Source organism: Eleutherodactylus coqui, chromosome 5 (genome assembly GCF_035609145.1).
Source record: "Eleutherodactylus coqui strain aEleCoq1 chromosome 5, aEleCoq1.hap1, whole genome shotgun sequence".
Lineage (NCBI taxonomy): Eukaryota > Metazoa > Chordata > Amphibia > Anura > Eleutherodactylidae > Eleutherodactylus > Eleutherodactylus coqui.
The window spans coordinates 16013299-16037501 of NC_089841.1; the positions used below are offsets into that span (position 1 = coordinate 16013299).

The 24203-nt window shown below is 43.9% G+C and overlaps 1 protein-coding gene across 1 annotated transcript in view; it reads left to right on the forward strand.

The window, feature by feature from the left end:
• Window positions 1–24203, forward strand: part of LOC136628982 (zinc finger protein 182-like) — a 259616-nt gene that overhangs the window by 188498 nt on the left and 46915 nt on the right. The gene's annotated exons all lie outside the window — the stretch shown is intronic.

Below are 24203 nucleotides of genomic sequence, written 5' to 3' on the forward strand. Positions count from 1 at the left end.
CTGACCGCCATAACACTTTTAGTTGTGCGAGGGCTCCTCTTTTTCATGGCGTCCTGTAGTTTCTGTTGGTTTGTGTTTAATATGTACGTTTTGTTTATCACGTTTTATTGATTTTTTTCTTAGAGACGAAGTGACCAAAAAAGCACATTTCAGGCATCCTTTTATTTATTCCCAGTGCAGAGTAAATAATGTGTTGCTTTGATGGAACATTTTAATAATTAGTAAAACTTTTTTAAACTAATTTTTACTTTTTTTTGCAATGCTTTGATTGATCCTGCAGTATGATGTGATGCCACAGCATTACACTATACAGGGATCTGAATGGCATTCTATACAGCCACGCCACAGGCATAGCTTGATAGGCACTCTGCAATGGCAGCCCTCAGGACTTTCAGAAGGTGGAAGCGCTGTAGTCTAACACGGAGAATAAACTAAACGTCATTATCACCTCACAGTAATAAGAAAAACGATTTTTTTTTTTCAATTCTAAACAGCGGAACGGATTTTTTTAAATATATAAGTTTCCTCATTCATTATACGGCACATTAAATAACATCATTAAAAATGACCTCTTGCCACAGAATACAAGCCTTCATCAGCCTGGTTCTGTGATAAACTCCTGACATCAGACTTATCCAGATTTTATATTGGCTCATCTTCTCTCCATTCAGGTCGTACAAAATCGGATCCTTTGATATCTTCTATATAACATCATATTCCCGATTCACCATTCAGGATGGAGGAGGACAGAAAGAAGATGGTGAAACATGTATTAAATCTCACCATGGAAATACTCTTCGAGCTTACTGGAGAGGTGAGAGATTCTGATTATGTCACATGACCTCATTCTTATATATGATAATAGCAGATGATGTCACTGGAGAGGTGAGAGATTCTGATGATGTTACATGACCTCATTCTTATATATGGTAATAACAGATGATGTCACAGGAGAGGTGAGAGATTCTGATGATGTCACACTACATCATTCTTATCTATGGTAATAACAGATGATGTCACTGGAGAGGTCCTGGACTGTCGAAATGTGAATAGTGATATTTATTAATGCCCCACCATATACAGGATTACACAGTAGTGATGAAGACCTCTAGTGATGGCTGTCGGGCCCCTGTGTGTGATGGATGGGGAAGAAACCTGAGCCCAATCACGGAACCCCCACCTAACCCCCTGATACATGAGGACATTAATGTACAGAAGATTCTAGAACTCACCAACAAGATGATTGAGCTGCTGACTGGAGAGGTGACGCTGCAGAGAATGCTGGGACATTATACAGTAACAGCACTGGAGGCTTCTGGGTGATGACTGTATATTGTGTTGTCAGGTTCCTATAAGGTGTCAGGATGTCGCTGTCTATTTCTCCATGGAGGAGTGGGAGTATTTAGAAGGACACAAGGATCTGTACAAGGAGGCCATGATGGAGACCCACCAGCCGCTCCCATCACCAGGTAATAGACAGGACTAAATGTTCATGCACATCTTCCTGTTACACTATTTATATATCCTGGTTTATCTTGTGATCTTATATGTCTTGCATGCTGATATCTTTCTCCATCTCTTTGATGTATTTTTTTGAACAATCCCTTTTTATTGAGAGATAATAGTTGAGATGTGAATCATTCATAACATAATGAGCCGCAGTACATATCAATACCAACTTGGTTGAAATGAACGCACAGGTCCAACATGTAAGAATTATAACAGTAGGATGACTTGTCAGGTTGTGATTTATTTAGGTAAATAACAAATAATTTCCTGTATATTGGTTAGAAGGCTCTGAAGAACAATGCTGACGGACATCACTGTGAACAAGTCATCTTCTGTAGAGAAATTCATTGTCCCTTCTGAAACGGGTCGTTAGCAGATCTCGTGTGCATTAAAAGAGGCATAGGGGCGAGGGACGAGAAAGTTATTCTTCTGCTGTATAAGAAACTCGTCAGGCCTCACATGGAATACTGTGTATGGTTCTGGACATCGGTGCTCAGGAAAGATGTTACAGTGCTGGAGGGGGTTCAAAGAAGGGCAACTAAATTAATAAATGGAATGAAAGGACTGGAATACCCAGAGAGGCTATCAAAATTGGGATTATTTACCCTAGAAGAAAGAAGGCTAAGGGGCGATCAAATAACTATGTATAAATACATTAGGGGACAATACAAGGATTGTGACCAGGCTGAGCCAAGATACACCTCTGTGGTATTCCTGCTGGAAGTGTTTGTGCGGGTCAGTTCAGGCCCCTATACATAAGGGGCCGCCATCACTTAGATTTTCTCAGAATATAAAATCACATTTATAGAAAATGGAGGCATTCCAACGGTCGACAAGGTATATCTAAAATAATACTCCAGTCGCTTAACGAGAGAGGGGCCGCACCGCCCACTACGTAAGCAGTACTTTACTGTTAACCAAGTTTATAGGAATAATTAAATGTAACCCTATTCCCACTAGGTGTGCACCCATGTAGGCCGCATATATTGATAAGATGGGCAGAGCATACGTCCCTTTATTCCAGGTAAGTTGGACGTGTGGACCCACTCTCAACCAACTACAGAGGAACATAGAATCATAGAATAGTAGAGTTGGAAGTGAACTCTGGGGTCATCTGGTCCAACCCCCGTGCTCACTGTAGGATTCACTAAATCATCTCAGACAGATATTTATTCAGCCTTTATTTGAACACTTCCATTGAAGGAGAACTTGCCACCTCCCATGGTAGCCTGTTCCACTCATTGATCACCCTCACTGTCAGAATGTTTTTTTTCTAATATCTAATCTGTGTCTCCTCCACTTCAGTTTCATCCCATTGCTTCTAGTCTTTCCTTGTGCAGATGAGAAAAGGGCTGATCCCTCTGTACTATGTAAGCACCTTCAGATATGAAGTCTCCTCTCAGCCTTTAACCATTCCTCATAGGACAGGATTTGCAGAACGCTCACCATCTTGGTAATTCTTCTCTGAGCCTGCTCCAGTTTGTCTATAGCTTTTTAAAATTGGAGTTCCCAAAACTAGACACAGTATTCCAGATGATTTCTGACTAAGGAAGAGTAGAGGAGGATAATTCCCTCACATGATCTAGACTCTATGCTTCTCCTAATACATCCCAGAATTGTGTTTGTCTTTTTAGCTGCTGCATCACATTATTGACTCATGTTTAGTCTATGATTTATTAGTATACCCAAGTTTTTTTCACATGTGCTGCCTAGCCCAATTCCTTCCATTCTGTATGTGCTTTTACTATTTTCCTTGCCCACATGTAGTATAGTATGAGATACTTTGTCAACATCTTTACTAAAGTTAAGATCTACTATATGTACCGCATTTCACTGATCAACCCAGTCGGTGATTCTGTCATAGAAGGAAATTAGATTCATCTGGCATGACTTGTTTGTTACAAACCCATGCTGGCTCTGGTTAATTACTCCATTTTTATCCAAGTAATTGCAAGCATGCTGTTTAATAATTTGTTTAATATTTTGTTCAAAGATTTTTCCCAGTATAGACATCAGGCTCACCGGCCTGCAGTTTCCTGGATCCACCTTCTTCCCTTTTTTGAAGATAGGGACAACATTTGCCCTTTTCCAATCTTCTGGGACTTCTTCTGTTCTCCTAGAATTTTTAAAGATTATGGCGAGTGGTTCAGTAATTACCTCCGCTGCTTTCTTTAGTATCCTAGGATGTTATTCATCTGGACCTTGAGACTTGAATTCATTTAAGTTAGCAATGTGTTCCCACACCATCTTTCTTCCTATGTATAGCCTACATAGAAAGATACGATCGAACTCCACTCAGCCTGGTTTGTTACGTAGTGCTGATATTGGTTAATAATGATAACATAAAGGCATTGAGCCTTCTATGTTCACATTGGTAGTGTAACTCCCGTTCTTCTAGCAGTCCCCAAACCCGCACTTCTTAATATGTAAACTAGGTATCTTCCCTTAATATGTAAACTAGGTATCTTCCCTTGCCTATTTGACCAGCATCTATTCCCATTTTATTTTCCATAACCAAGACTAATCACTTTCAAGGTCCTACAGCCAGTCAGGTGGAATAGAAGCAATTGTGGTAGATTCAGTTGAAAGTGTGTATTTAAACCCAAGTTGAGTTAAAATTGAGGAGTTTCTTGCCAATCAGAATCAAGAAAAGGATAAGAAAATCAATTAGAAGGTTGTCATATTAAACACCTATCGGTGGTGGAGGGGGGGGGGGGGTGGATTAAAGTGTAACTGTGCTGTTATTTTGTTAAATTAGATTATTAGGCTTGTTTCTCTAGGTATGTTACCCATGGTGTCCAAGTTGTTCTAAAGTTGGTTCTCAAGCCAGATTCCCATGCAGCAATCTCTTCAAAACAGTATATCTGAGATACGCTATCTCTCCAGTGAGACAATATAGGTATTTTTTATCTTTCCAAAAAAATTGAAAGAGAAGCTTTGCTATGCAAATCAGAATGGAAAATGAATACTGTTTTGAGGGTGTCCAGAGCAGAACCTCCTCAGGTGAGAAGATAAATGGCAATTTTTTTTAATGTGTTGCGTGACTTGTTGCCAGAAAGGTTCAATATTTGGGCAATGCCATCATATGTGCAGCAGATTTCCCTTGTGTGAATCGCACCTCCAGCATGTGACTGTTTGTGAAAGGTTAGATTTGAATAATGTGTCTGGAGTTTTGTACCGTGGTATAAGTATTCTGTAAGAGTACTCCTGTATATGGACACATCTGGAGAATCCATGTGAATTGTTTGGAATTCTCCTGCTGTATTCTCTGTTGAAATGGAAGCCCAGTTCCTTTCCCAGACTCTAAGAAGCCGTGGCTTGTTAGAAGAGGAACAAAGTAACCGTCCCTTATAAAGGTACGTCATGAGCCTCCGTGGCCACTCAGAAAGAGATAGATAGGTTTCCAATCACAGTGGGTCTTTCAACCTGTTATGGAAAAGCAACTGAAATTTTTTTGTGAGATGTAAATGTTTAAGGTTTCTAGTTAATTTAATGAGCTGCTTGGTATAAGTGTTTCAATATGAGCCAAGTTTGTGATCTTAGCCCCTTTGATAATATTGTGGACTGTCAGGGAACCAAGCCACGTCCATGCACTTAATGATCTGTGGTTTGTTAGCTAAACTAGAGGGAATTAGGGGCGCAGGTGTCCTTGTTGAGAATTTAAGGCATATTCACCATTTTGTAATCGAAGGGATTACATAACCTTAATCATACACTTCATAATAGGGCTGAGTGATTGAGGTCTGTATAAGGGAAAGTCATTGGTGCGAAGGAGATAATGTCCCACCTGGTTGAACAAAGTTCTCTCTAGGTTAATAAAGGGTGAGTCCAGCCTGAGATTCACCAAGTAAATCTAACTGGCGATGTGAATCGCCCTCTAGTATTGGAGTATATTTGGAAGGCCAAAACCTCCCTGTGTTATTTTTTTTTTGGAGGGGGGGGGGGGGGGGGGGGTTAAGTAGGAGAATGCTAAATGTGGTTTTTGCTTATCCCAGATAATTCCCAGATAAAATTCTTGAAAAGCTAATGCAGACTGGAGAAGAAGTGGTCAGGGGTCTTTATTGTGACTATTTGTGATGTATGTAAGATTTATGGCAATATACAAGTGGAGAGCAAGTTTTTCCCCAGTAGTCTTCATGACAGCACCACCTGAGATAGCCTCCTCCTGGTTGGACAGGAACACACCGAGAGGTTAAAAGCTTCCCCCTCTCCCACCTTCCTCAGTGTCTTCCTGTCCTGCCAGGAGACAGGACCCCGGGGAGGTGCTGATGGAGACACCAGCATGAAGAGACTCACCAACGGATCGGAGGGCAGTGGGTCGGCCTGTCCTCCCTTTCTGACGAGCGGCTCCTGGGATGCCACATGGGGTGGTTCCCCTGGGCCAGGTTCCTTTCGCGGCGGCCAATGGGGAGTACAAAGCAGGGGCCTCAGCTCTCCTCCTTCGTCTGCTATGACCAGGCGCGGTGCTCTCGGAGTCCCTTTGGCGCGCTCCGGAGGGGGCTGGGCGCCGCGTCACAAGGCTGACGCAATGATGTCATCGCGGTGGGGGTGGGGCACGAGGAGGGGGCGGGGCTTGGCGTGGAGGCGCCAAATTTGAAAAAGGAGTCTGAGAGAAGATCTACAGGACAGGTAAGCCATTGTTTTTGGGCTGGCTTGTATTGCTCCAAAGTGTCTGCATTACTGGGTGTCAATGAGTGCTCCAGCACTGGACATCGCTGAATCTTCAGCTACAGCGGGGGCCGTAAGTAGCCAGTGGGGCAAAAAAAGTTTTATCCAAAAATCCAATATATAATGTTTGGAATACTGCATCTTTATCTGCAAAAAACTCTGTTTGTCTGCCAGGTGGATAAAAAAGACCCCCCCCTCCCAGAACGAAACCTAAAAAATGCGTAGAGTGCGGGTCGAGACTGCCAGCTACGTATGAGAGGCCTCTATGCAAGGCATGTATAACCAGGCTAGTTAAAGAGGAATCAGGGGGAATCCTAGAAGATGTCAAGAAGCTGGTAAAGGAGGAAGTGCGGTCAGCTCTGACATCGCCAGCGGGGGCATCCAGGGCTAAGCGCCAGAAAAAGTCGTATAGCCCGGAAGAATATTCAGACTCCGAAAAAAGCTCGATCGAGACAGAGCTGGAAGAACCAGCGCCCAAAGAGTCCTCAGATGAAGAGGAGTACAAGAAATATCTATTTCATCAGGAGGACTTAACGGAGCTCATTAAATCGTTCAGGGCCACCCTCAAAATGGAGGAACCCAGAGAGCCGCGTACAATCCAGGACGGGATTTTCGGGGGATTAGGGGAAAGACGCAGACGTACCTTCCCAGTCCATAGTAACATTTCCAAGCTGATCCAGAAGGAATGGAAAAACCCGACGCAGGATCCTTCTCCTCCAGGGGGGTTAAAAGGCGATACCCCTTAGAGGAAGAGGTGTGCGCAAGCTGGGAAGAGATTCCCAGAGTGGATGTCCCCGTGGCCAAAGTGGCAAAAAGGACAACCCTGCCTTTTGAGGAAGCCACGCAACTAAGAGATCCAATGGATCGGAAGGCCGGAGACGGTAAAGACGGAGACGGTAAAGCTCTCAGCAAAGGCGACAGCCCTGTCTCAGCAAAGGCGACAGCCCTGTCTAATTCAGACAGAAGAGTTTTATGGCTAAAATCATGGTCGGGCCATTTAGCATCAAAAAACAAATTGTGCTCGCTTCCATTCCATGGCTAGTTTCTCTTTGGCCCACATCTCGACAAAATCCTCAAGAAGGCATCCGACAGGAAAAAGGGATTCCCAGAGGAGAAACAACAGAAAGGAAAAACCTTTTTTCGGGCCCCAGTGCAGCAGTCCGAGTCATATAGGGGCAAGGTCAAGACAGGCCGCTGGAGTTACCCCAAGGGGGGTAGAGGGAGGAATTTCCTCTTCAACCCCCACCAGGGGGACCCAAAAAAACAAAACCCCTTACGCCATCCCAGTGGGGGCGAGGCTGGGGAACTTTGCGGATCAATGGGCCTCAATCTGCGAGGGTTCATTGATCCCAGAGATCCTACAGCAGGGATACCAAATAGAAATGGTGTCCCTCACCAAAAGGAAATACATTACCACAGGAGGCTCGGCACAACAACTATGCCTACTTCAGCAGAGCATTCGGGACTTGCTACATTGAAACGCAGTATACTTTGTACCCCCAAACAAAGAGACTCAGGGTCATTACTCCAGACTCTTCCTGATAAGGAAACCATGCGGAAAGTCACTCCTGATAATCAACTAAAAGCTCCTGAATGCCTTATTTAGTATCAGAAGTTCAAGATGAAGTCAATCTCCTCAACAGTGAAGCTGATACCAAGAGGAGCCTATATGACGTCTATATATGTAAAGGACGCGTACTTTCATGTGCCGATCCACAGGGATTCTCAGAAGTACGTGAGGTTCACACTAGACATGGGCAGAAGAACAAGTCCTTTTCAGTTCAGATGCCGTCCCTTCGGGATTTCCTCAGCGCCCCGAATTTTTAAGAAAATTATGGCAGAGGTGGCAGCCTACCTAAGGCAAAGATCAATCCTAATAATACCTTATCTGGACAACATTCTGATTGTAGCAGGCTCCAGAGAGCTCTTAGCGGAACAACTGGCAACAGTTCTCGATCTGCTCCAGTTCCTAGGTTGGATAATAAACTGGGAGAAATCCAGCTTAGATCCCAGCAGAAGGAAGGTATTCTTGGGCATAACGTTTGACTCAGAGGCTAAATGCTCCTTTCTTCCCGAGATAAAAATACAGAAGATCCTTCAACTAGTCAGGCCCTTTCTACGGAGGCGGTCATGTACAGTCCGGGAAGCCATGTCCCTCGTAGGGAGCCTGACATCCTGCATCCCTGGGGTAGCATGGGCCCAAGCACACACCAAATCCTCACTAGGAACAAAGATGCACATCAAAAACTCAGTGAAGATATCCCTGCGCTGGTGGACGTCCCCAGTGAACCTGCAAAGGAGAGTCCACTGGATGCAGAACCCAGCTACCCACATCACGACAGATGAAAGTGCCTGGGGGTGGTGGGCGCACGTAGGAGACCAACTTCTACAAGGTCCCTGGGCACAGGAGATAAGAGGTCAATCATCAAATTATAGAGAACTCCAGGTGGTTTGGAAATCCCTCCAACGGCTGGGGGACTCAGTAAGTAATCAACACATAAAAATCCTGTCGGACAACACCACGGCGGTTGCCCACATTCGGCGCCAAGGGGGAACAAGGTCACCAGCCCTACAGAGCATCTTGCAAAAGATCTTCCGCTGGGTAGAGGGCCGAATTCTCTCAATCTCAGCAATACATCTCAAAGGATCGCTGAACCAAAAGGCAGATTTCCTCAGCAGAAGACGTATAAACCCAGGAGAGTGGTCTCTATCTCAGGAGGCGTTCAGAATCCTAACGGACAGGTGGGGGCCCCCAGAACTAGATCTATTTGCAACGAAAGAGAATGCCAAGGTGAAGAACTTCTTCTCTTCTTCTCCCTCAGACCAGGGGACCAGCCAACAGCAGTAGATACCCTGAGTCAGAATTGGGGATTCCAAGAGTGTTGCAATACTTCAGATCACAGAGATGCACGCGGATTCTAGTGGCCCCCTTCTGGCCGAGGAGGAGCTGGTTCGGTCTTCAAAGAACATTAAGCATCCAGGACCCAGTCATCTTCCCTGCCCAGGCAGATCTACTGACGCAGGGGCCTCTGAGCTACCCGAATATAGGCAATCTCCATCTAACAGCATGGAACTTGAAAAATTCACACTGAGAAGTAGCGTCTTCATGGGCCGAGCATAGTTCAGTGTCTGTTGAACAAATATGCAAGGCCGCAGTTTGGAAGAAGCCGCACACTTTTGTTAAGCATTCTAGGGTAAAGGTGCAGCAGGACGAGGACATGGCCTTGGGCCGCAAAGTCCTCTCGGTGGCAATCCCACCCTAGATCATTTTTTAGTTAGTACGTCTCTAATCGGGTTTCCAGGAGTCTCCACGACAGCACCCGTACATTCCCCCCCCCCCAAAAAAAAAAGGATATATATATTTATGAAGTACTAGGGAAACATTTACAAAATATAATTTCCTTAGGAAAAGTATAGGTTAAAATACCGGTTAGGTAAAGATTTAAGTTAAGCTCCTACCCCTGGCAATTTGTTAGAAACCACTGAGGAAGGTGCGAAAGGGGGGAGCTTTTAACCTCTCGGTGTGTTCCTGTCTAACCAGGAGGGGGCTATCTCTGGTGGTGCTGTCGTGGAGACTCCTGGAAACCCCATTATCGGATAGGCATAATCACCTATTTTTTACTTGCATCCATGATGAGAAGGGAATGTTTGGATAATGTAATTGATATTGCAGGTTTTTAAGAAGAGGGGTATAGTTTACTTTAAAAGGTTGGGAGGGATCAAACGTTAAGATGGTACTTAAGGATTTGATGATAGATGAGCACCATTTAAAGGAATATTGCCTTTGTATGATCGCTATGTTAGTTGGTGTGGAGATATTTAGGGCTTCTTATTTCTCAAAATTTACCTTGAAGTTTGAGATTTTGCCAAATTGGTCAAAGATCTCTAAAATTGCAGAGAAAGACACTTTTGGGTTGGTCATGAGTATAAGGAGGTCATCTGCAAATGCAGCTGTAGTATGTATAAAGTTTTCTATCTTCAATCCCTGTATGTTAGGATTTTGTCGAATTTTGTTGTAGCAGTCTCCATCACCAATACAAATAAGGTGGGAGATGGTGGGCAGCCCTGTCGGGACCCATTTGTAATAGGGAAGGGATCTGAGAGTGTTCCATTTATATGAATTCTGGCTGAGGGATTTGAAAAAAGAGTCAGTATGGCTGTTATAAATTGTTTTGGAAATACAAATTTCATTAATGAGCTTTCCTTGAAGTCCCAACTTACTCTTTCAAAGGCTTTTTCTGGATCTGTACCCAGAAGGACCAATGGTATTTTGTTATTTTTTTGCATAGTTAATGGCATTGATGATACAAGATGTACTGAATTTACCTTCTCTGTGCGGCACAAATCCCACCTGATCTGGGTGGATAAGTTTAATAAGTAAAAGGAATATGCGTTGGGCTATAAGTTTTGCCAAAATATTTGAATCTACTTTCTAACAGGGAGATAGGTCGGTAGGTACTGCATTGTTCTGGGTCTTTACCTTGTTTCGGTATTAGAGTGATGAATGCCTCTAGGGATTGTTTGGGAAGATTTGCCCCTGACAAGAGTGAGTTGCATAGGTTTGTGAAGACTTGAAGGCTTGAACGAGTAATTTAGAGAATGTCTTATAATTTAGAGATGAGCGAGCATACTCGTTAAGGACAATTACTCGAGCGAGTTTCGTCCTTTTCAAGTATCTGCCTGCTCGACCGGAAAGATCCGGGTGCCGGCGGGGGTGAGCGGTGGGTTGCGGGAGGGAGCGGAGGGGGGGTGGGGGTAGAAACAGAGATCTTCAGGCCGGCACCCGAACCTTTGTAGAGGAGCAGGCAGATACTCAAAAATGACGATACTCGCTCGAGTATTTGTCCTTAACAAGTATGCTCGCTCATCTCTACTTATAATGTAGGATTGGCAGTCCATCTGTACCTAGACTCTTCTCATTGGGAATGGATGTGCTCTTTTTTTTTTTACTTCAGAAGTGGTGAATAGATTAAACAAGTTAAGTTTATCATCTTCAGATAATTTAGGTAGTTTAAGGGTCTCTAGAAAAGCTAATGTTTTAGTGTCGGTGTGATGGTTTCCTTCTGTCAGGGTGCAAAGGCTATAAAAATGTTTTGTAAAAGTTTTCACATTCCATGGCAATGTCATCAGTTGACATTGCTGTGTTGCCTGATGATGTTTTTATTTTGCAGACAAAGACCTTTTCTTTTTTTTTTTAATTGGGTTTGGCATAGTTTTTTTTAACTCCTTAGTGACCAAGCTGCATTGTCCCGTAGGGTGACCCCGGACGCATGGTATACACTGAGAAACTGGGAGGGCAAGATGCTGGCTTGTCACGGTGGCACTAACCACTCTCCCTCCCAGGGGGATGCACATAACCAAGGCCAGAGCAGCGCTGGGCCTCTTCCGGACACCCCCTGCATGAGGAAGCCCAATAAACTATGGAAAAAAGGTTGTAGTTGTCACGTGTGACTCCCCCGTTCCGGTACCCCCCCATCATGACCATCAGCGGGGAAATAAAGGAGCCAGACAATAGTATAGTACCTCAAATCCCCGGGAATGGTCAGGGCCTGGAATAACTTTTACTGTCAAACTTCAGTTTAGCAATACAAGGCACAAATTCAAAAAATTGGGAAACTGATCAAATTTGCTGATGGCGCAAAGCTAGTAGGGATAGCTAACACTGGGAGAAAAGAGAGAGTGTTCAAAAAGATCTAGAAAAGCTTGCATAGTGGGCAGCGACTAACAGAATGGTATTTAACAAGGAGAAATGCAAAGTCCTACATCTGGGCAAGAAAAATAAAAAAAGCACATACAGAATGGGAGGAATTGAGCAAAGCAGTAGCACATGTAAAAAAAAAAAGACTTGTGTATACTAATAGATCATAGACTGAACAACAATGTGATGCAGCAGCCAAAAAGGCAAACACAATTCTGTGATGTATTAAGAGAAGCATAGATCAGAGTCTAGATCACGTGAGGTCATTATCCCCCTCTACTCTTCCTTAGTCAAACCTCATCTGGAATACTGTGTCTAGTTCTGGGCACCACACTTTAAAAAAGACATAGACAAACTGGAGCAAGCTCAGAGAACAGTTTACCAAGATGGTGAGCGGTCTGCAAATCATGTCCTATGAAGAAAGGTTAAAAGATCTGGGAATGTTTAGCTTGAAAAAAAGAAGGCTGAGAGGAGACTTAATAGTGGTCTACAAATATCTGCAGGATTGTCACAGTGCAGAGGGATCAGCCCGATTCTTCTTTGCACAAGGAAAGACTAGAAGCAATGGGGTGAAACAGAAAGGGAGTAGACACAAATTGGATATTAGAAAAAGCTTTCTGACAGGGACGGTGATCAATGAGTGGAACAGGTTACCACGGAAGGTGGTGAGTTCTCCTTCTTCAATGGAAGTGTTCAAACAGAGGCTAGACAGATATCTGTCTGGGATGATTTAGTAAATCTTGCAGTAGGGGTTTGGGACCAGATGGCCCTGGAGGTGTTTTCCAACTCTAACCATTCTATGATTCTATACACTAGTGCAGGAAAGACAGAAGATTTGAGGTCGGGGATGAAACTCAGATGACACCAGTCCTGCAGTCCAAGTTATCTGTCAGGTACAGCTCCTGGACGAGGAACTCTCTGGAGGAGGCTGGGGTAGAGTCACTCCACAGGCACTGTGACAGAAGAGTAGCTCTGCACAAGGCTTTAAAATACTTTTACTTGCTCTATGTTCACTCTCTCTCTGGGGCTCACTTACAATTCATGCTGAAAACAAGCATTTCGGGAAACTTCTCCTCTTCCATCTTCAACACATGAGGGCTGAAGGTGCCCCCATGTGCCTCTGTGTTTTTTCTCTCTGCTCTAGAAGATGGATCACAAGATGGAAGACCTTCCCGCTCTCAGGCACTCACATTTATACCTTCTCTGATACAACATGATAGGCTAGATTGGATACTTTTGTAGACAATCAGCTAGCACCATACATTTAACCCGCCTCACGCTGTAGCTGTGAAATACACATAGCGTAATCATACATTTTGCATTCATCACAGCTTGAACACTTCTCATTAACTTTCATCCATCTGTGCGGTCAAGTCTTTCTCTCTCATATAAATATTATTAACCATATAATTCTCTATACACATTCACTGCATAGCATAAAAATTCACACATCTACAACTACTCCAACCATCTGCAGACTTGCTTGATCCTTCAACCTAAATAACCCCCTCCAGAATTCCTCTTAGCAAGGAGAGGTGATGCAGTAAGATAAACAAAGCTTTAACTGTTTCTAGACTCCCACAGCTAACTGTAGCATCATTGTAGTATTTTTCACTTAATAGGAACATTCAGGTCTTACATGAAATGAGGTCATCCATAACTCATTTCACTTACAGGACATTCTCACAGGGAAAACACAGCAGTAATCCCATTTAGCAAGTATACACACGCCCGACCAATCACAGAACCGACATGTACACAAATAGCAGCAAAAATATACCTTAAAATTCCTATATTTCCTATTTTTACGACAGTATAATTCACTTGATTCATTACAAGTTTCTATTTAATTCACGCAAGCGAGTACAGCTGTAAGATTTTGCAAGCTTAGTCACCCCCCCCCCCCCCTCTCCTTTCTCACTGAACTCTAATACTGAAAGGTAGGGATGAGGGTGAAAGTGAAACTGCAGCTTTATCAGAGGTTTGTGAGAATCAAGCATTCTTTAATTTATTCCTTTACTCATATTCCTCTTCTAAAGCTAGCTGGTCATATATTCTATTTTTTATTTTGAATTACTTGTATGAAGAAATTAATGTCCTAAGGATTTATTCCAGATACCCATGCACTTATAGCAAACAACCTCTGGTCTTTTAAGGTAGGATTGTTTAGTGTGATCAACAATTGATTACAATCTTTGCTATGCATGAATGGGGAGTTTACTGCCTTTATTATTGATAAGCTTTTTTAAAAACTTTGTGCATTTGTCCTTGACATTGTATAACTCCAATCTTGAGCCGCTATGGTCCAGAGGGCCGGAGTCCATCCCTTACACTCAGTCCCGAGGGGGGATAAAACAGATGTATTTGTCTGCCCAGATAAGCTTCTTTGCTTCAGATGATCTCCACAGTCCATCATCTAACACATATCTACCCAAATGGTGCGCATCACTCCTTCTGTAAAAGTTAAAAATCAGGGCTTTACCAGTTCTATCCCACCGTGTAGGTTCAGACATTGCTCAGTAACTGTTTCCTGGTCCGTCCCCCCCCCCCCCCTTCCCCAACAAAAAATGCTCTTCAGATTCACCAATGTTCCCTAAAGTAGTACTGCCCCTTTCATCTTGCACTGAAGGTTCCCCATGGGTATGGGTTTGGATTTCTTCACCGGCTTAGAGACATCAACCACCCTATGTAGTATCTCCCCTGGTCACCGGTCTATTCAGGGAACCTCCAGCGGATTGTCCCTTCTCTGCCTGTAAAACCTTTTTACAATAGGACAGGTGAATCCAGGTTTGTCTTTCAGCCCCCTTTTTAGTCTTCTATTCCCTTGTGCATTGTGTTCAGCACTAACAAGACAGGACAAACAAGAAATGTTTTGAGTAATTTGTGAAGCCATACGCTGTGAATACTTTAGATATCAGTGCAACTATCCCACCTGTTGAAACATGGCAGAGGCCATGGCTCAATACTGCTGCATATCTAAATAGTGACTTGGGTAGGATGGGTTTATCATCTGTGGAAATGTATAATCCATTTTTTTGTATAGCTCCTTTGTTTATTCAGTATTGTATTTCATTTTGTTGGGCATGTGTTTGCATACCTTTGAGTATTTGCATTTCTAGGGTTGTAGTTTCTGGCATATACATTTGTTGTGTCCGTGAGGCGTCATTTGCAGCCTCATCTGCTCTTCTGTTCCCTATAGAAATGGGATTTTGGTTTGACATATGTGCTTGACATTTGCAAATTGCGAGTTGTGCGGGTAGTTGTATAGCATCAAGTAATTGTAAAATCAAATCTTTGTGATTTATGTCTCATCTTGTGGATGAGACATGATCCTGTCAGCTGCAGCCAGAGGTTCATCATAGATGAATTTGGTAAGATGCATAATTTGGGATCCAGACTCTGCAGAAGTTCACCATTCGCAAAAAAGACATTATTTGTTTGTGGTTTTGGGACCTCCACAATTGCTTGCTTCCTAATGTTGTCTAAATGCCTACCTTCAGCTGATTGATTATACCACAAATATTTAGTTTCAAAATACTTTATTCAGGAGTCAAACATAAAAAGTACAACTTTTTTTTTTTAAGTATTCAAGAGTGGATTTCCCCTCGCAGGGGGTGTAACATAACAAACAACATTAATCCTATTCCTAAATTGAGTGTACTATTCTCTTATCCAATTTAATTCTAACAATATTATTCCTTAGACTCTATCTCCGGTTTTCACTAGAAATATTGTTTCAACAAAAAACAAACAAACAAAAAAAAATAAAAATAAAAATAAAAAAATAGGAAAATATTTGTAGGTCCTAAATATCGTGGTTCAAACATTAAACTTTTAACAAAGATCAACTGTGGTCGTCTCTCATTCCCTTATTGGGTGCTTTCGTATTTCTCCCGTCTATTCATCATATGGGTCTTATTTTTATGTCGACTGGAGGATGTGTCTCAAACCTGGTATTTCTACCATGTTTATCCAGGGGTCCCAAATTTCACCGAACTTTTCTAAAGCATCTGTTCCTACTGCGTGCGTTCTCTCGTATAGTACGATACGTGAGACTCTATCTAGCACGTCCTGGAAGAAAAGGTCTCTCTGCTTCCATCTGGAGGCAATGTGTATTCTGGCGGCCATACAGATCGCCTGGATTAACTTGTGGGCTCGATATCTGGTCCCAGGTTGACGATCACCCAGTAAGAGTGTGGCTGGTGATCTCTGTAGGTTACCTATGAATAGCCTCCGTAGAAGCCTATGGACTTGCGTCCAGAGTCTAGCCACCACTGGACATGTCCACCAGATATGGGCTTGTGTGCCTATTTCAGCGCATCCTCGAAAACACAAAGGCGACGTGGACTGATATATTTGGTGCAGTCTGTATGGCACCAAGTGGGTTCTATGGAGAATCTTCATAGATGTTTCTGTCAAGGTCACCTGGTGACTCCCCTTCGCCACCGTCTCACAACACTGTCTCCATTTCTCTAGTGACAAGCTTATTTTTAGGTCCTTTTCCCATTTTTCCATATAAGGAAGCTTTCCTTCTCCCCCTGGTCTGTTCAGCATGTTATAGATTAAGGATAGGGACCCCTTTTTCATAGGGTCCCTCAGGCATAGTCTCTCGAATGCAGTCAGCTCTGGTAGAGAACTTGGAAGCCTGAGTGAGCCTAGGAAATGATATACCTGATTAATTCTAAAGTTCTCGGATGTGGGAGGATTGAATTTGATTTTAAATTGATTTATGGTGAGTATTTTGGAGTTTTCTATCATGCTGTGTAGGCTAGTAAGCTCGTTTATTTTCCACCACTGAAAATGTAACAGGTCCCTGCTTGGAGGGAACTTTTCGTTTGGTATCAGTGTCATTAGTCTAGATGGATTGTTTGATAGTTTATGTTTGTACCTGGATTCCCTCCAGATGCGTATCGAGTGATATGATAGTGGGCTCTTGTCCATAAAGTTTGATTTGAGTGGACCTGCCAACCAAGTCAGTTCCGCGGGGGTGTGTGGGGCTAGCTTATGCGTCTCCATGGTGACCCAGATTGGGGCTTTTGTACCCCCCATGGTTTCGATCCATTGTGCCAGTCTCGCTGCTAGATAGTATTTTTTCAGGTTGGGGACTGAAAGGCCTCCTAATTTCTTATGATAGTACATAGTCCTGTTTTTAATCCTTGCCTTTCTACCGGCCTAAATAAACTTGAAGATGGCTTTTTGAAATTCATCCAGAACTCCGTTTGGGATAGGAATGGGCAGTGACCTAAACAAATATAGTATCCGGGGCAGGGTATTCATTTTTACCGCGTTTGTCCTTCCCATCCACGAGAGCATGGGATCATTCCACTTTGTTAGCTCCGAGGTTAGTTTCTTGATTAGCGGTGGGTAATTCCATTTATATAGAGAGGACAGGGAGGGGGTCAGGTTAATTCCCAGATATGGTATATATTGTGCCTGCTGATTAAAGCCGAAATTTATATCTATTAACTTTATTAGGGAGGGTGGAGTATTTATATGTGTTATATCGCTTTTATCTGTATTTACTCTCAGTCCCGTTAAGGTTGCCCACTTATCGAGGAGATTCATCAAATTTGGCAAGGTTGTTAGGGGTTGAGTGATAGTCAATAGCATATCATCCGCGAATAAATTTATTTTATATTCCTTATCCCCCAAGGTGACTCCCTTTATATTTGGGTTCTCTCTTATTGCTATCGCTAACGGCTCCATAGCTAGGGCGAAAAGCGCTGGAGAGAGAGGGCATCCCTGTCGGGTGCCTCGCTTAATTGGGATTGGTCTTTCTTTGGTTGTTGGCAGTTTCAATAGGGTTGAGGGATGAGAGTACAAAGATTTTATTGCCCGTAGAAATTCCCCGTTAAAACCCATGTGACCCAGCAGGGCGAACAGATAGTCCCACGATATGGAATCGAACGCTTTTTCGATGTCTAAAGCGAGTAGAGTCAGGGAGTTACTATTTCTCTGGGCCTGGTCAATAATGTTTAGTACTTTCCTGATATTGTCCGGCGCCTGTCTTTGCGGAATAAAGCCTACTTGGTCTTTATGGATGAGTTTTGCAAGAAAGAGATTCAGTCGCCTCGCTAGGACACTTGTAAAGATTTTATAATCTAAGTTTAGGAGCGATATTGGCCTATAATTTTTTGGGGACAGTGGATCTTTGTTCGCCTTCGGTATCACCGTTAGGTTTGAATTAAGAAATTCCGCTGGTGGGGTTTGTCCGTCCATCTGGGTTTGAAACATCTCCCCGAGGGGTCCGGCTAGACGGTCCTTGTATTTTTTATAATATATAGCTGTAAGGCCATCAGGGCCTGGGGCCTTACCTGGTTTTAGGTTGTCTATTACCTCTACTATCTCCTCCTCCGTGATGTCGGCATTTAATAAGTCTCTCTGTTCCTGACTTATGGTGGGTAGTTGTACTGACTCTAGGAATTCTTTTCTCAAGGATTCTCCTCCCCCCCCCATGTTCTCGGTAAAGGGCCGTATAAAAGTCGGCGAATGTGTTGTAGATTTTTGTTGGATTGGTGGTCGTTGTATTATGTGGAGTGTATAATTTGAATACTGAGTTTAGTCTCTGCGTTTCCCGCAGCTTCTTGGCTAGCATTTTATCTGGTTTGTTTGCAAATTTATAATATTTGTATTTGGTCCACTGTAGCGCCCGTTCTACTTTTTCCGACATTAAGATGTTTAGTTGGAGTTTAATGTCCTTGATTTCTTTCGTGGTCGCCCGCGTCGGATTCCGCTGGTTCAAGTTTTCCAGGAGAAATAATCTCCTTTCTAGTGCTTGGAAAGCTTTAGATCTTTCCTTTTTTTTCTGGGATGATGTTTGAATCAATCTACCCCGGATATATGCCTTGTGGGCGAGCCATGCCCACTGCGGTTTGTTTTCTGGCCCCTTATTATACTCAAAGAATTCTGCTATTTGGGTCGCAATTTTGTTTGAGGTTGCTGGGTCCTTCAGGATCGCCTCATTTAGCCTCCATCTGAACACATTTCCTTTGGTGTTTTCTAATTGTATCTCACAGAGTACCAGATCGTGGTCCGACCACACATTCGGGTAATGCCTGGCGGTCGCGAGCTGGGGTACTAGCTGTGTCGAGATTAGCACGTAGTCGAGTCTAGAGTAGGTCTGGTTTGGTGCTGAGAAAAAGGTATATCCTCTATCTTTTCCATGTACCTCTCTCCAACAATCAGCCAGTCTGTGGTGTTCTAGTTTAGTTTCCCAATCTTTTCTCTGTTTTACTGAAAATCTGTCTGGGGTATTACTTGATCTATCTAACATTTTGTGGAAGGGGAAGTTGAAGTCCCCTGCCCATAGGACCTTGTGTTGCGGGAATCTATTTAATTGATTTGCTACTTTTTGCATGATAGGCCAGGGGTTTTCCGGTGGTGCGTACATGTTAACTATTAGCAGTGGCTGGTCTTGGAGTGTACCCCACGTAAGGCAGTATCTCCCTTCTTGGTCACTTTCTGAATGGATGTCATGGAGGGGGAATGAGTTCTGCAATAGTGTCATGACCCCCCTATGGTTTTTGCTTGCTGTGGATGAGAAGCTTCTTGTGTAGTTGTGGTTAATGTGTCTGGGGGCTGAACTTTGGGAGAAATGTGTCTCCTGGATGCAGATTATGTCCAGTTTGTGTTTGGTGTATGTTATAAAGGCTTTTCTCCGTTTGTTCGGTGAGTTAAATCCTCTCACATTGTGGGAAATCAAACATACCATTTGGTGGTGTGGTCTGGGCTTGCTGTGATGTCCTTACCAGGGAGCTTGTGATCGTCTGCCTGTTGTCCTCCAATCTGACCCCAATTCTGAGAGACGACCTGTGATCTTAATTCAAAAACAGTTACAAACATGCATTCAAACATATCCACCTTTCCCCTCTGTGTTTGTGGGAATGGTGTAACACTTAACCAATTCAGGTTAACTAGGGTCCTCGGACCCTTAAGGCCAGAGATTGGATTGGTGTCACCTTTTGGTGACCCCTCCATCTCTGAAGTACTCGGAAACTTTCTTACCATCTTGGGACTATGCATCCTGATCTAAGAAAAAATATGAGTTATACAATCAATTTGTACTCTTTCTATGGGGACGCACCCACGCGGGATCTCCCCTCCGCGGGCTCCTCCCCCCCCCCTCTAATATATTCATTATGAATCATAGAAATATTAGCCTTTCGTTTATCTAATTGTCGTCTCCTCTCCCCCCCCCCAGTCCTCCCCCGTTTCTTCTTCCCTCTTCTCCTCTATAAACCTGGGAGAGTGGTAAGCGGGGTTACAGCGTCCATTTTAACTCTTTCAACCCTTCTCTAGGCCCTGTTGGGCCCATTGTTTGATGCAATTTGATCTCGCGGTCTGGATCTGCTTTGTGTCGGGTGTGGAGTAACCCAGGATCGCCTAGGACGCGGGCGCGTTCTTCTTGTTTCTGGTGGTCTTTCTATTTGTATCTGTGCTCTCTCTAGGGCTTCGTAGGCCTCCTCCAAGGACTTCGCCGTATGTGTTCTGCCTTGGTACTGGAAGATAAGCGCGAACGGGAATGCCCATTTATATCTGATGTTGGCCGTTATTAAAGCTTGTGTAATTGGCCTGAACATCCTCCTTTTCGCCAGTGTAGATGGGGCAATGTCTGCGTAGAGTTGAACGGCGGAAGACATCCCGGGTAATGGAGTGAGGTTCCTGGCTGCCGCCAGGAGTTGGTCTCTCACTTCGCTGTAGTGTAACTTAAGCACCACATCTCGAGGCAGTTCTGGATTTGGGGGTTTCGCAAGTGCCCTGTGTATTCGGTCAATTTTAAATGAAGTTTGATCGAGCTGGGGCAGAAGTGCGGAGAAGAGGTTGATTGCCGTCTCTTTCAAGGCTGTGATCGATTCTGGAAGGCCCCTTATTCTGATATTAGATCGCCTCGACCTGTTTTCCAGGTCCTCTAGTTTGGCTTCCATTTGATCTACTTTAGATTCTAAGTCTGCCACATAGCCTCGGTCTGTTTCCACAACTTCGATTATGTCCTCTGTTTTTCTCTCTAGTTCTTCCGTTCTTTGCCCCAAGTCTCGTATCTGCTCAGTAAAGTCTTTTACTGCGGCCGAGAGCGCCGTTTTGAAAACTTTTTCCATTTTTGCTAGTAGACTGGAGTGGTCTGCGTTATCGTGTCTTGTTTCTATATTTTCTTCTTCTGCATCTATTTCTGAGGGGCTTCTGGACGCTGTAGGGGAGAGGGTTTCTGCTTGGGATTGGGAAGCGAACATGTTCATTAGCGTGCCTTTGGATGGGGTCTTCGTTGTTTTGCCTTTGTTTTTAGACATTTTTTTATTTTATTTTTTTTTGATGGTTGCTTCAGGTCTACAAAGGGTGCTTGTAGGTTTTAATCTATTTTTCTTATCGCATAATGCAGCTGTCCCGATGGAGCAGACACTAGGGCCTCATTGCCCGAAGCGGCTAGTTCTGCTCAAGCGCTGAGTGGGGGTTGCTCTCTAGGCTAGGAGTCGGGTTCAGGGTTCTCCTTTACTCTGTCGTGGTCCGTATCAAGGGTCGGTCGGGTTCTGTTTTCCCTTTATACAGACAGTCCTTGCATAGATCGTGACAGGAGGCGGGGAGAGGTGACGAGGGTCTTTATGGTGTTGTAGTTTTGGGGCTGTGCAGGTTTAATTATTGCTGTTGCTGTGCCTTTACCATATGGCTTTTGCTTCCGTAGGGGGTGGGTTGCTCTATGAGAGTTGTTATGCTCAGTGGTTAACTGATTCAGAGCCAGGCTTGTCCCCACACTCCTTTTTCTCCTTCTGCAGGGGCCCCCTCTGTGGTCTTTTCCCCTTAGGGTCCTTGAGCCTGTTCCTGGTCCTTCTCCCTTTGCCTCTCTTCTTAATAATGTGCAGGGGAGAGTGTCTGGGAGTTGCGCTTTTCTTTATTATTTAGGGGTGATTCTTTTCACCTTGTTGTACTACAAAAGATTGTAAAGGAGTGTAGACTTCTGTGGGCCTTGATGGATTTACTGGGGGCCTGTAGTACGTCGGGCTGCCAGTAGGTGGTGGTGTTGTTTCATAGAAGCTGCAGAGTTCTGCACGGTGCAGCCCCTATGTTTACTGGGAAGCCTCGGTTTGTGGCTCACTAGCCTAGTCTCTGAGGGGGTCTCTGAGGGGCTGGAAAGAGGTAGGGGGTGCCTTTTTTCGCAGGCTTTGTTGTGCAGTTTATGTCCCCTGTGATCCCTCCTTTGTTAGCCTCCGTGCTTGTTCTCCCTCCTCCTCCCCGTATCCTACCTCCTGCTGTCTCTGCCGGGTCTTCTCCTCTTCCACCTTGTACAGGGGGGGGGGGAGCTGGGCTTCTTTTCCAGTTGCCACAGGTCTCTTGCTGGTGGTACCTGGTGAGCAGGGGCACTTCCCGGCCGTTCTTCTCCACTTCCGGTCGCGGGCCCTCTCCACTTCCGGTTTCGGCACCTCTCCTACTCTAGCCCGCGGCTTCAGGCCTGCCTGCAGGCCGAAATTTTTTTCTACCACGGAACCGGCCGTGGGTGGGCTCAAACTGTTCCTCTCGGCGAGGTGGAGTGAATCGCCGGGTCCTCAGGTGTCTCTCGATGGTGTGTCGCCCCAAAACAGCCGCTGAAGTCGCCGGGTGCGGAGGAGTGCTGGTGTATGCGACTGCTCTCCTCTCCTGCCAGGCCACGCCCCCATACCACAAATATTTAACCGTTTGATGACTGTATTGGAGTTTCTTTCTGTTTGCTTTATGGCCTTGCTTATAGAGAAACCTCAAGAGTGCCATTGTGTCCCCCCTACAATTCTCCTCACTGTCTGCTGCCAGCAGTATGCCATTAACATACAGTAGTAGCTGACTACCTCTTGGAGGCTGGAACTGGGCTAAGTTTTCTGACATAGCCTGGAACACAATTGTTGGAGATTCACAATAGCCCTGAGGTACTCTGGTTAAGCTATACCTAATTTTGTCATAATGTCTTATCTCGACAAATTTATCGGACATATACGAGACAATATAATCTGACATTTCATAGGCTTATTTGTCTCTGGGTCTGTTATAACTGGTTCAGAGAGGGATTCCCTGTGGGTCCGGCCATTAACCCTTCTTACCATGATATGACTATTACTACATTTTACATTGGGTACATATTGGGATGTATTAATGTCCTGGGGACTCCTGAGCCCACTAGGAAAGTAATCATCCGCCCATTCACCTGGAGATCTATCTCAGGCAAATCAGAATTTGCCAAGAGATCCTCCAAGTGTTGTACATCCACCGCTTCTAGATATTTTTCCCCAAGGTGTTTGAGAGAATTGTTTCTCAGGACATTCTCGGGCAAAATCACCAGATTTCCCATAATTCCAACACACATTTAAATCCCCGAGCTGCATCCTACCTCTGCTTCTTCCTCTGCCTCTATTTCCACGTCCTCAAGCTGTCCAATGACCTCTCTGACTTTCCTGAACCATCGTATTACATTCTTCTCCATGTATAAAAACTCTCAGTTTCTCCCCTTTTCTTTTTAAAACTTTTCTGCATGTTTGCATTTTCCAAAACATCCTGCAATGATCCCATCCTAAGGATAACCAAGTATTTCATTATATAACCTCCTATTTCCTTCTTTACTCCACTTACAAACTCATTCTTTAATGGCTGATTAAATGCTGCGTTAGGATCGTCTCTCTCTCTCTCAATCTGGCCCTAGAATTATTCAAGCTGCTCCATTTTTTTCCATTCAATTTGTAACTCCTCATTAACCCTCTAAATTGTTGATTAAACTGTCGGGTCTATTTTTTTTAATGGGCGTGACAGTTTGGTGCTTCTTTTAACAAGGCTTCAGCAGCAGAAAATCAGTATTTCTGCTGATATTTACTTGACTTTGTCCATATTTTATCACATAATTCTTTATAACTAGGGACTTGTAATTTATTTTTAAATCTATATTTCTTTTCCCACTAGTCACAATATTTGACATAGTCAGGATTTAACTTGTGCATGTTCTTCTTAACTCCCTCAAGGACTTCCTTTCGTAGATAACAACAGAAACATGCACAGGAGAATGTCTTACAGTTTGTATTTCTCATCGTTAGTAATTATGTTCTTGATGTTGATTTAAGAGACAAACAACATAAAACAAGCCTTTGCCCGCTGAAATATACAGCGGAACCGCAAAGGGTCCTGACCAGAATCAGTGCTTTGCTATATACATGAAGACTCCTTCTTGCCTTTCCGAGTAGGGCCAGTGAACATCCAACACAATCAAGGGTTTTGTCCGAAAACAACCTGCACACAGAGGGTGGTCCTTAATGTGTCCAAGAGGTCAGTGCCCACGTATCGGATCAGCTTATCTCAATTGCTCAAACATTTCTTTTATGCAGTA